The following is a 12,103-nucleotide window of genomic DNA, read 5'->3' as shown; positions in this document are numbered from 1 at the left end:
TGGGAAAAATCTACATTTCTCTTTTACCCTCATACTTGGCATATTTTTTGCATTCAACAAGTGAAGAGTGGATGGATAGAAGGGTTGTATTCTATTGGTATCTTAATAAATAAATCCATAAGTGATGACTATATCCATACACAGAAGTTGATACTTTTGTACTGACATGGATTAAAGCACAATCTTCAGAAAACCTTCATTCAAAGACAAATACATTACAATGGAGGGGAAAAGTATATAAATCCACTATCATTTTTACACAGATTTGTTTAGCCAACCAGCAAATGTTAGAACAGGGTTCTGAGGGTCTGGAGCATATCTTTTTAGGGAGCAATGTTGCCACGGGAAGAATGCAAAACATGCATTCTTGCTGAGATAGAGAGAAATTCATGTGGATGATAACAGTGGATGTTCTAAATAGGTTATAACTGATCAACTGTAAAGCAGAAATGACCAGAGTGGCAAATGACTGAGGAAAAGCTATCCAGTCAACAATTTGCCACAGACCATACCTACACCCACAACAGCATAAAGCCTCCTCTGGGAAGACAAACTAAATTTAATGCTGAAGACATCAAACGTGGTTAAGAAAGTGAATGTACTATAAAGAAAAATCATTTCAAAATTATGAATATAAATCATATTTTGGATTTTTCATGCTATTGCCTCCATTATGCAGCATGAATAGCTCAGAGCTAGAAGAGAACCTATAACACATAAAGTGAAAAGCTAAGTAACTTGCCAAATCCCCAGAGACCCACAGCTAAGTAGTGTGTCAGGTACTCTTTCACCATCCTTACCAAAAATGTGTATTTTAAGAAAAAAGAGAGAAAAAATAGTTGCTTCTATTTGTAAAAAGAAATTCCTTAAGGAAGGAAAACACTGCAGGACAAACAAGAGACTACTTTACATTACACCAGTGTTATTTATCTTCATTGTTCATGGTGAGAGCTGGGTCAGGACAAAGGGACAGAGACCAACAAGAGCCAGTGGCCTCGCTGGCAGAGATATATTGGCACTGCTGCCCTGCGGTGCTCAGGTCAGGAGGCTGGGAGGTTAACCTTGACACCGGGGCAAAAGGGGAGTCATGGAGAGGAGCAGACCTAGACAAGCAGTAAGGAATTACAATGCTCCCATAACCATACATGAGGGAAATTGCTTTACAACAGAGTACAGACCTATTTCTCAGAATATGTGTTTCTTTCTCACTATTGTTTGGACATAACTTTCTGTGAATAAAACGTCTGACTCTTAGTTTTAAAATATTCCTCCCAAGGACGCTTATGAAAAATGTAGCAGTTTTTCTCCTGTGCAAGATTGTGTAACTATTCACGAAAATGTACTGTCTTTCCTCTGAAGGGATTAAACATCCTCACCCTACTCTATTGAATGCAGAATAGAGTATGACTTGCTCTGGCCAATGAAATATGGGAGGGGACATCTATCACTTCAAGCGGAAGCTTTCAGAGTAAAGCATGCTTTGCCATTCTATCATTTCCTGCCTCTGCAACAATCAGCAATTTTCAAGTGAAAGGCTTCTCCATTAGCCTGGATCCTGGAGTGAAGATGACATGGAACAGAGCTGTAGCCAACTCACATTGGACACGCAGCATGAATAAGAAATAAGCTTTTCTTTTCTTTCTTTTTTTTTTGAAGATGCTGACATGTGGAGAGTTGTGTGTTACTACCAAATAACCTAGCTCGTCCTGACTAATAAAGATGCCATTTCTCAAACCAAAATGTGGCAGGCCAAAAGGAGAACTTCTTAGTTTAGAGTGATACACACTATTTCTTAAACAGTTAAGATTCCTAAAACTAAATATGATATTCATTGAAATTAATCAACTTAAAAAACAAGTGATGTTCCAAAAGATCATTTTAGGTCAGAACACTTCTTACAAAGAAACAAGCTTATAAATAGGAATTAGAATCCTATGCTAGTACTTTAGAACTTTAGTTCTCAAAAGTTATATTATTTTAGTTACCTTATATACTTAAAAGAGGGGAGATAATTTGTAACCTTGTTTCTTGAGAAGAAAAACTAAAAATTACAATTTGAAAGTCAGAACACTGAATACACGCCTCCCAAACATGGCACATTTCATAACAGGAGAAGAGTGATTTGTTTGTTTACAAGTTAGTTTTGTTTTATATATTCCTCCTCTATCAGTGCTTTGGCTCTGGGACAAAAGAAAGAACCCCCCCCACCCCTTGCAAACCCTTCACCTGCTCATGGGAGTGTCAGCCCCTCAGGTTTCAAGGATTCTGGTGGTATCAGCAAGCAGCGACAATTTAACTGGAAAAGCAATGAGAAAATAAAAAACTTGCTGATAACATTGTATTAGTTATCTATTGCTGTATAACAAATTACCCCAAAACTTAGCAACTGAAAACAATAAAGACATTATCTCACATAGTTTCTATGGATCAAGAATCCCTGATTATGGCTGAAGATCTTTCATGAGATGGGTATCAAGATGTTGTCTGGAATTTTAGTAATGGAAAAGCTTGCCTTGGGCTGGAGGATTTACTTTCAAAGTGGATCACTCACATACCACTTTGTTGGCAGGACTCCTTAGCTCCTTCCCTTATGGGCCTTTCTATAGGGATACTTAGGGCCCTTACTTAAGCTAGCTTGAGTAGCTGCCTTCCCTGAAAGCATGTAATATGAAAGAGATCACAAGTTTCATCTTTTACAACTTTACCTCCAAGTTGACACACTGTCTTTTCCACATTACCTTATACGTTACACAGATTAGCCCTGTTGAGTGTGGCAGTGGACTATGCAAGCTGTGGATATCAGGACACAGAAATTATCGGGGGCTGTCTTGGTTGGTGGCTACTATATTTATATTCTCTTTACAAGCTAAAAAATTTCTTGGTCCCTGTCTGGTTTTATTAAATTCAAGGACATTATAAGGCCAGCTCATAGGAAATTCTAACCAATATAATTCCTATTGAGATATCTGTCAAATCAAGTAAAAAGGTCATTTTTAAAAATTCATAGTCACATTTAAATGGCAGGTAATAGAATAAGTACTGTAATTCAGTATATTTTTCTCATTTTCCTCGTGGTGGGATTCATTTAGTACCAAAAATAAATATCAAAAAGGTATTGTCATTACGTAAATATCTTTTCCTCAATTCTACATATACTCTTTCTTACTCATATCATCTGATTATGGATGATACAATTAAGAGTCATAAAAGGGCACTGTAAAAAAATTCTAATGTTATATAAATGCCAATGAAACAATGGATATCACATTGAAAATATAAGCCTAGAAATATATTAAGAATAAGCTCTTATTTACAAGACCAAAGAAAGCTTTCAAAGATTTAATTTCAAGTTCTAAGGTTAATTTTTAGATTTTCACATTGTCTTTTATATTAATTGTTGCAAGTCTTGACAAACCTAACGATCTGCAAAGTACTTGCTAACATCCTTCACACCGTTCTTTTAGTGAAGCATTACCAACCATAAGACGTAGTCTATGCAATTAGGGAATGTGAAGTGTAACACAGAGAGACAGATGTACAAGTAAATATACCTGAAGTGCTCCCCAAGCCTGAACAAAAGTTTGAATATCACACTAACAAATATAAAATCTTTCTAGTTCCAAGTCTTACTTATTCACACAGAAAATCTAGTCCCTTGAGAATCCTTTCCTCTGTTCTCACCAGCAACAAAATTTGTCTTTGAAACCTGTAGGTTTGCAGATTGTATTTGAATACGTGTGGGTTCTTCTTGCCAAAGGACCCTGCTGCCCTTTGCCATTCCACGTGGGTGGGCCTTCAATGCTCTCAGTCCCATTTCTACCTCCCCAGCTTTCACTCTTCTGTGTTTCACCCACTGCCCCCTGTTCACTCAGAGAGTCCTCACTCCTCACAGAGGAGGCCCCCACTAAGATCTCATGTCAATTCACCCCAGTCCCCATAGTATCCCAACACCTTGGCAACCTCCTGTGAAGTGTGTGCTCGGGGAGGGGCACTGTAGGAGGTACTTGCATTACACTGTGTTATTCTTAATACAAGACTCCACTTCCAAGTCCTGTTAGCCCAAAGTATGATAGGCTTCTCAGGGACCTGTTCTGTCATCTCTGTCTCTGCCACCTCAGGCATCTGGTTGGACTTGCCACTGATCCCTTGTCACTGGCCCCTTCATTTGCATATAAGCGTGATAAAATTCCTTCAGTATTCCCTCCACCTGAAAGGCATAGTCTAAAATTTCTTAAAATTACTTAAATTTCTTAAAAAAATATATCAACCTTCACTGTATCTAATTCCTCATTTCACCCTCAATTCCCTACCTATTCGATTATGATATTCGGCTCCACCATTCCATGAAATTACTAAAGTTAACATCATGAACTATCCCATGTTAAATTCAATGGAAATTTACTCCTCTTTCCTCACCCCTCCTTCCACCCATTAGGCCTCTACTCCAGACCAGGTTTCCAATGACTTACTGTGATGTGGGGATGTTGCTGAAAAAAAATGTGGGGGAGGGGTGCTTGATTAGGTCCTGGCTGGAAGCTTAAAACTTTGATGGATTTCCCTTGCGACACCTGCTTCTTAGGAACCATAGCACCAAGCAGCGATTGTGATCTTTCCATGGGCAGATCACTGTAGTTTCTACATTGCTCTACTGTAGTTTCTAGTTTTAAGCTATGAGCCTGGATTTAGTCCTCTATTATACATGAAAATATGTGAGACAGTATTCTCCAAAGTTAACCAAGTTCTTACTGCCTTTGCTCTGCTTCTTAATCTAGAGTCAAGCAGCTCAACAGTATTAGCCCTACACTGTGTTTCTGCTGTGTGTCTGCTAGTAAAAATATCCATCTCTTTTTGACTGAGTTTTGTCCTTTTGGTATTGTCCACTTATCTTTCAGTTAGCATTGTATGTAATTTTATCAGAAAGGGTGTCAGAGCACAGCATCTTATACAGATATCTTCAATCAGTATTTTCCCTGGCTTTATTAAGGTATAACTGACAAATAAAATTATATATATTTAAACTATGCAATGTGATTGTTTATATACATGTATATTGTGAAATGATTACTATAATCAACTTAATTAACTCACCTATTACCTCACATAGTTCCACTTTTTTGCTGTTGCTTTGAGAATGCTTAAGGTCTTCTCTCTTAGCAAATTTCAAGAATAATACAGTATTAATAACTACAGTCATCATACCCTAAATTAGATCTCAAGAAGTTATTCATCTTATAACTGAAATGTTTGTACCCCTTGACAAACATCTCCCCATTTCCCCCACCCTTCCCACAACGTGAATCAACCATCATATGACTCTCTGCTTTTATGAGCTTAATCATCTTTTTTGGGGTGGGGGGCAGCGGTGGTTTGAAGCTGGATTCCATATATGAGATCATACAATATGTGTCTTTGTCTATGGGACTTATTTCACTTAGCAAAATGTCTGTAAGGTTTATCCAAGTTGCTGCAAATGGCAAGATCTTCTTCTATTTTATGGCTTCTATTTTGTCACATTTTCTTTATCCATTCATCCATAGACAGACACTTAGGTTGTTTCCATATCTTTGCTACTGTGAATAATGCTACAATGACCAAAGGAATATAGATTATCTCTTCAACATACTGATTTTGTGTGCTTCAGATACATACACAAAAGGTGATTGCTGAATAATATTATAGTTTCATTTTTAACTTTGGGGGAAATCCCCATAGTGTTTTTCATAAGGCCTGTTATCAATTTACAATCCCACCAACAGTGTACAAGGGTTCGCTTTTCTCCCTTTTTCATCCTTGCCACCTTTTTTCTCTTTTATCTTGCTAATAGCCATTCTAATACGTATCAGGTGATAACTCATTGTAGTTTTGATTTGCATTTCCTTAATTAATGATTTTGAGCACCTTTTCAAATATTCATCATTCATGTATCTTCTTTGGAAAAATGTCTATTCAGACCTTTTGCCTATTATTTAATCTAAGTTGTTTTCATTTTTTTGTTTTGTTTTGCTATTGAGTTGTATGCCTTCCCTATATATTTTGGAAATTAACCCTTCATCAGATATTTCGTTTACAAATATTTTCCCCATTTCATAGGTTTGCACTTCACTCTAGTAATTGTTTCCTTTGCTGTGCAGAAGCTCTATAGCTTGATGGAGACTGTCAGTTTATTTTTGTTTTTGTTGCCTTTGCTTTTGATGTCATATCCAAAAATTATTGGCAAGACCAACGTCAAGGAGCTTTTTCTCTATGTTCACTTCCAGTAGTTTCATAGTTATATGTCTTACATTTAAGTCTTTAATCAATTTCAAGTTAATTTTTGTGAGTGGTATAAGATAGGAGTCCAGTTTTATTCTTTTTCATATGAATATCTAGTTTTCCCAACTTATCACAATTTATTAAAGAGACTATTTTCATATTGTGTACTTTTGACAACCCTGTCAAAGATTAATTGACAGTATACACATGGGTTTGTATCTGGGCTTCCTATCCGGTTCCATCTGTCTATGTATCTGCTTTTATGCCAGTACCATACTGTTTTGATCACTGTAGCTCTAATATAGTTCAATCAGGAAGTGTGATGACTCGAACTTTCCTCTTCTTCAAGAATGCTTTGGCTATTCTGGGTCTTTTGTGGTTCCATATGAATTTTAGAATTTTTTTTCTATTTTTGTGAAAAATGCCATTGGAGTTTTGGTTTTTGTGGTTTTCTTTGTTTGTGGATTGTATTGGTTTGTTTATTTTTGAGAGAGAAGGAGTATAATCGGGGGCATGAGGGACAGAGAGAGAAGGGGACAGAGGATCTGAAGGGGGCTATGTGCTGACCGAAGAGGGACCAATGTGGGGCTCAAACTCATGAGCCATGAGATCATGACCTGAGCCAAAGTCTGACACTCAGCCCACTGAGCCACCCAGGTGCCCCTAAAAATGTCATTAGAATTGTGAAAGGAATCATATTGAATATGTAGATGGACTTGAGCTGTGTGGATATTTTAACAATATTGTTAAATTAATTATTAATTAATTCCTTCCTCCGAAGGAAGATCTTTCCATTTATTTGTGTCTTTAATTTCTTTCAGTGTACACATTTTTCACCTCTTTGGTTAAATGTATTCCTAAGTGTTTTGTAGTTGTTTTTAAAAAGGCTATTATAAATGGGACTGTTTTCTTAATTATTTTCAGATAACTTGTTGTGGTGTTTAGAAATGCGACTGATTTTTTGATGGTGATTTTGTATTCTGAAATCTTACTGAATCCATTCATTAGTTTTAAGAGATTTTTGGTAGCATCTTTAGAGTTTTCTATATATAAGGTTATTTCATCTGCAAACAGAGAGTTTTATTTCTTCCTTTTTAATTTGGATGCCTTTTATTTCTTTTTCTATTCCTCTGGCTGGGATTTCCAGTACTATATTGAGCAGAAGTGCTGAGAGTGGGCATCCTTGATTGTCCTTATTCTTAGTGAAAAAAACCTTTCAGCTTGTCGTATGATGTTAGCTATGGGCTTGTCATGCATGAGCTTTGTTATGCCTTAGGTACACTTCTTCTATACCTAATTAGTTGAATGTTTTTATCATGAAAGGATGTTGATTTTGTCAAATGTTTTTTATGTGCTTATTGAGATGATCATATGATTTTTATCTTTCACTATCTTATGTGGTGAATCACATTTATTGATATGCATATGTTGAACCATCCTTGCTTCTCAGGAATATTCCCACTTCATCGTGCTATATAATCCTTTAATGTGTTGTTGAGTTTTTTTGCTAATATTTGGTTGAGGATTTTTGCATTTAGGTTCATCAGGGATATTGACTTATTTCCTTTTCTTGTAGTGTCCTTGTCAGACATTGGTATCAGGGTAATCCTGGCCTTGCAAAATGAGTTTGAAAGTGTTCCCTCCTCTTCTATTATTTGGAAGAGTTTGAGAAGGATCCATGTTAATTCTTTCCTAAATGTTCTGTAGAATTGACCCATAAAGCCATCTGGTCCTGGACTTTTCTTTGATGGGAGATCTTTTGTTGTTGCATATTGCATTTTCTTTCTCATTATTAATCTATTCAGATTTTCCTTTCTGCATGATTCAATCTTGATAGGTTGTATGTTTCTAGGAAGGTATCCAATTCTTCTAGTTTAATCAATGTGTTGTCCTATAATTGTTCATGGTGGTTTTTTATGATCCTTACTACTCTTAAAAAACAGCTTTTAGGCGTGCCTAGGTGGATCAGTTGATTAAGTGGTTGACTTTGGCTCAGGTTATGATCTCAGAGTTCATGGGTTGAGCCCCACATCTGGCTCTGTGCTGACAGCTCAGAACCTGGGGCCTGCCTAGGATTCTGTGTCTGCCTCTCTCTCTCTCTGCCCCTCCCCTGCTCACATTTATCTCTCTCTCTTAAAAATAAACATCTAAATTAATTAATAAAAAATAAAAAACAGCTTTAGGGGGCACATGGGGGGATCAGTCAATTAAGTGTTTGACTCTTGATTTTGGTTCAGGTCGTGATCTCAAGGTTCATGAGATCAGTTCCCCTGTGGGGCTCTGTGCCGAGCATGAAGCCTGCTTGGGATTCTCTCTCTCTCTCTCTCTCTGCCCCTCCCATGTTCTCTCTCTCTCTCTCTCTCAAAATATATAAGTAAGTTTTAAAAAATAAATAAAATAAAATAAATAAAAAACAGCTTTTAGTTTTGTGGCTCTTTTCTATTATCTTTCTAGTCTCTCGTTTATTTCTGCTCTGATCTTTATTATTCCTTCCCTTCTGTTAACTTTGGGTTTAGTTTGTTCTTCCTTTTCTAATTCCTTGGGGTTAAAGTTGTTTATTTGAGATCTTTCTTTTTTCTTAAGGTAGGCTATAAACTTCCCTCTTTGAACTGATTTTGTTGCATCCCATACATTTTGGTATGGAGTATTTCCATTTTCATTTGTCTCAAGATTTTTTTTTTATTTCCTGTTTGATTTCTTCTTTGATCCTTTTGTTTACAGGAACATGTTTTTTTAATTTCCATATATGTGAATTTTCCAGTTTTCCTCCTGTTATTAATTTCTAGTCTCAAATTTGTTAAGACTTATTTTGTGACCTAATATGTAACCTTTCCCAGAAAATGCACTTCAGAAGAATGTATATTCTACCACTATTAGAAGAAATGTTATTTATGTCTGTTGGGTCAATTTCGTCTAAAATATAGTTCAAGTCTAATGTTTCCTTATTGATTTTCTGTCTGGATGATCTATTTATTGTTGAAAGTAAGGTGCTGAAGTGTCTTACTATTATTGCAATGAGGTCTTGTTCTACCTTCAAACCTGTTAATATTTGCTTATTATATTTAGGTGTTTCAATGTTGCATGCATATATATGTAAAATTTTTATATATCCTCATAATTAATTTAACCCTTTATCATTCTATAATGATCTTCTTTGTCTCTTGTTTCAGTTTTTAATTCAGTGTCTATTTTATCAGAGGTATGTAAAGCTACCCTTAGTCTCTTTCGGTTTCCATTCACATGGGATATCTTTTCCCATCCCTTCACTTCGAGTCCATGTATGACCTTATGGTTAAAGTAAGTGTCTTATAAACAGCAAATTATTTGATTCTTGTTTTCTATATATTCGGCCACTGTATGTGTTTTCATTAGAAAATTTAATCCATTTCCATTTATAGTAACTATTGTTAGATAAAGATTTAATATTGACATTCTAGTATTTGTTTTCTGGTTGGTTTACAGTTTCTTTGTTCTCTTTTTATTTATTTTTATGTTTTTGTTTATTTCTCTTCCTCTGAGTACTTCTCATTTGGTTCATGTATTGTTTCCTGATTTTATTGAGCTTTCTCAGCTTATAGCTCCCTGAGCTTAAAAATTGTTATTCTTAATTATTTGCCAGGTAATTTATACATCTCTATTTCTTTGGTGTCAGTTACTAAAAAATTATTGTGTTCCTTTAGGGATGTCATATTACTTTATTTTCATGTTTCTTGAAGCTTTGCATTACTGTCTTCACATTTGAAGACATCTCCTCTAGCCTTCAATGACTGCTTTCAGGAGAGATATACCATCACCAGTCAGCCTAGCTTGCTTTCTCAGTCCTTTTCTATGGATGCACTGACTGTATACTTCTTGTTCCCTCTTGAAGGGAAACTCATAAGATTATATGTCTACTCTCAATCCTGCAGTGCTGGACCAAGTGCTGAGAGCCTCCCATTTACTTTAACTAGGGCATGTCCTAAAATGCTCACGTCTATATGCTTTCTCCCGGTCTAGCAGAGTCAGACTTGCTTTCTGCACATGTGTACTTGCTGTCTTCAAAGGCTCTCACTTGCCATCTGCAGGCGTACACACATAGGCAGCCAGCCACAGGATAGGTGGGTAAGGCACGTAGAGCATTGGGCATGCTCATGAGCCAGCTGGGAGCATCTGCACACAAAGTGTGCCTGGAAGTTCATGAGTGCTTTTCCTGACAGGGTCCATAAAGCAGTTAGTTAGATATATGTTCCTTTGGTGAATTCTGAGCCCTGGCTACTATGCTCCCAGCATCTCCCAGCGCTCAGGGATATGTATCACTTCAGTATTCTAGTATTCTAGGTAAGAAAACTGTTCCCTCTTTGGCAACATTTGCAACCTGGAGAAACCAAGCACCTACTCACTGTGCTCTCACTTCCCCCATGGAAGAAATCTCAGGGGTATCTCTCTTGGCAGTGAGCCGTGCCACTTTGGAGGAGGAGTGATATGGATAAAGTGAAACTTTTCTTCTAATGCTCTTCAAAGAATCTGTTCTTTGATTTTTTTTTCCTTCAACAGTATGCTAAAACTCCCAGATTCCCACAAAGGTGTTCTCATCTGTGGTCGATTATCCAAATCAATGTTCCATGGGGGGATGACACTAGAAAACTCCTATCCCACAATCTTGCTGACTTTATCTCCTACCAATTCTTAATGTCACAGGATTATTGTGAGGATAAAACTCTATAAAGAAGGTAAAAATTATTTGTAAACAACTGAATCTACACAAATGCTAATCAGTAATAGTAGGCATAAAAACTCAAGGAAAGAGTAAAACACATCATTAAAACACCCTGAATTTTTTTCTCCCCTTTCACACCTGGATCTGAGACACAAGAGTGAGATCACATAGGGGGAGACTACAAGACCATGAGGCAACCTAAGGAAAGAGTCCAGTGGGTAAGAGTGGTCATAGTTAACCTGGTGCCGGGCATTTTCAGTGCTCCTAACGAGTAATATCTCATTTAATCCATTATCATTCTTCCCATTTTATAGGTAAGACTGGACAAACAGTGGGTAAACAACCTGCTCAAGATGAGCTGGCTAGTAAGAATCAGGAGGCTGGAATTTGAACTCATGATCCAATTTGCTTCTGCAATAGGCAAAAAAGTAGGTCTGAGGTGAGCATGGATAGAGAAACACTGTGGTTTCTATTTAAAGATCCTTTTGATTGACTTCTTTTCTTAAAATACCCTTGAGTATTTGGGAGACAAATAGAATCTACTTACCTGACAAGCTTTTCTATAAGAGGAGAAGGTAGGTTTGATGGTAAGCCTACAGTAGTAATAGGATCAGAAGAGCTTCCCTTGTTTTTTATAATCTACTTTGTTTTTTATTCCACTACAGTTAATTGAGTCAACCATTCTCATTTTCTGAATTTCTTTAAAGCATCCGATGGGCTGTTTTCAAACAGAAAGAGAATTCAATATTGAAAAATAAATGATTCTTTCTTCTACTTAAAGAGCAAAGGCCTAGAGTATAGTTAGGGGGGAATGAAAACTGTGAAATCATGCTTACTGTTTGAACAGCCATTCCAATTAAAAAGCACCCTGGGATTGGTGCATGCCTGGCCATTGCACACGGCAGACATCTGAGAGTGCTGCTGGAAGCACACACAGAATCATTCTGGCAAGGCCCCCTCCCAGAGCCAAGTGATCAACAGGCATCCCTCCCCTCTTTCAGAATACAGCAGGAATTGAACACGCTAAAAAACAGGAATATATCCTAAACCACAGCAGTGCCAGTGCCAATTCTTGGGAAGGTAGCCTTCCCAGGGGTACATCAACTATGGGCAGTGTGGTAGGGAAAATATAAATTGCTCCAGCCACAACCGGGG

The 12,103-nt window shown here is 37.0% G+C and overlaps 1 long non-coding RNA gene across 1 annotated transcript in view; it reads right to left on the bottom strand.

The window, feature by feature from the left end:
• The window catches only part of LOC144229236 (uncharacterized), a 179,471-nt gene that overhangs the window by 114,285 nt on the left and 53,083 nt on the right, over positions 1–12,103 (bottom strand). The window contains exon 3 of the long non-coding RNA XR_013334418.1: positions 2,227–2,296. This is a non-coding gene — a long non-coding RNA (uncharacterized LOC144229236). The remainder of the gene's footprint in view (positions 1–2,226; positions 2,297–12,103) is intronic.

The sequence above is a fragment of the Crocuta crocuta genome, unplaced genomic scaffold (genome assembly GCF_008692635.1).
Source record: "Crocuta crocuta isolate KB4526 unplaced genomic scaffold, BGI_CrCroc_1.0 scaffold163, whole genome shotgun sequence".
Lineage (NCBI taxonomy): Eukaryota > Metazoa > Chordata > Mammalia > Carnivora > Hyaenidae > Crocuta > Crocuta crocuta.
The sequence above is the reverse complement of the archived record's forward strand: the minus strand, read 5'-3'. Positions and strand labels throughout refer to the sequence as shown.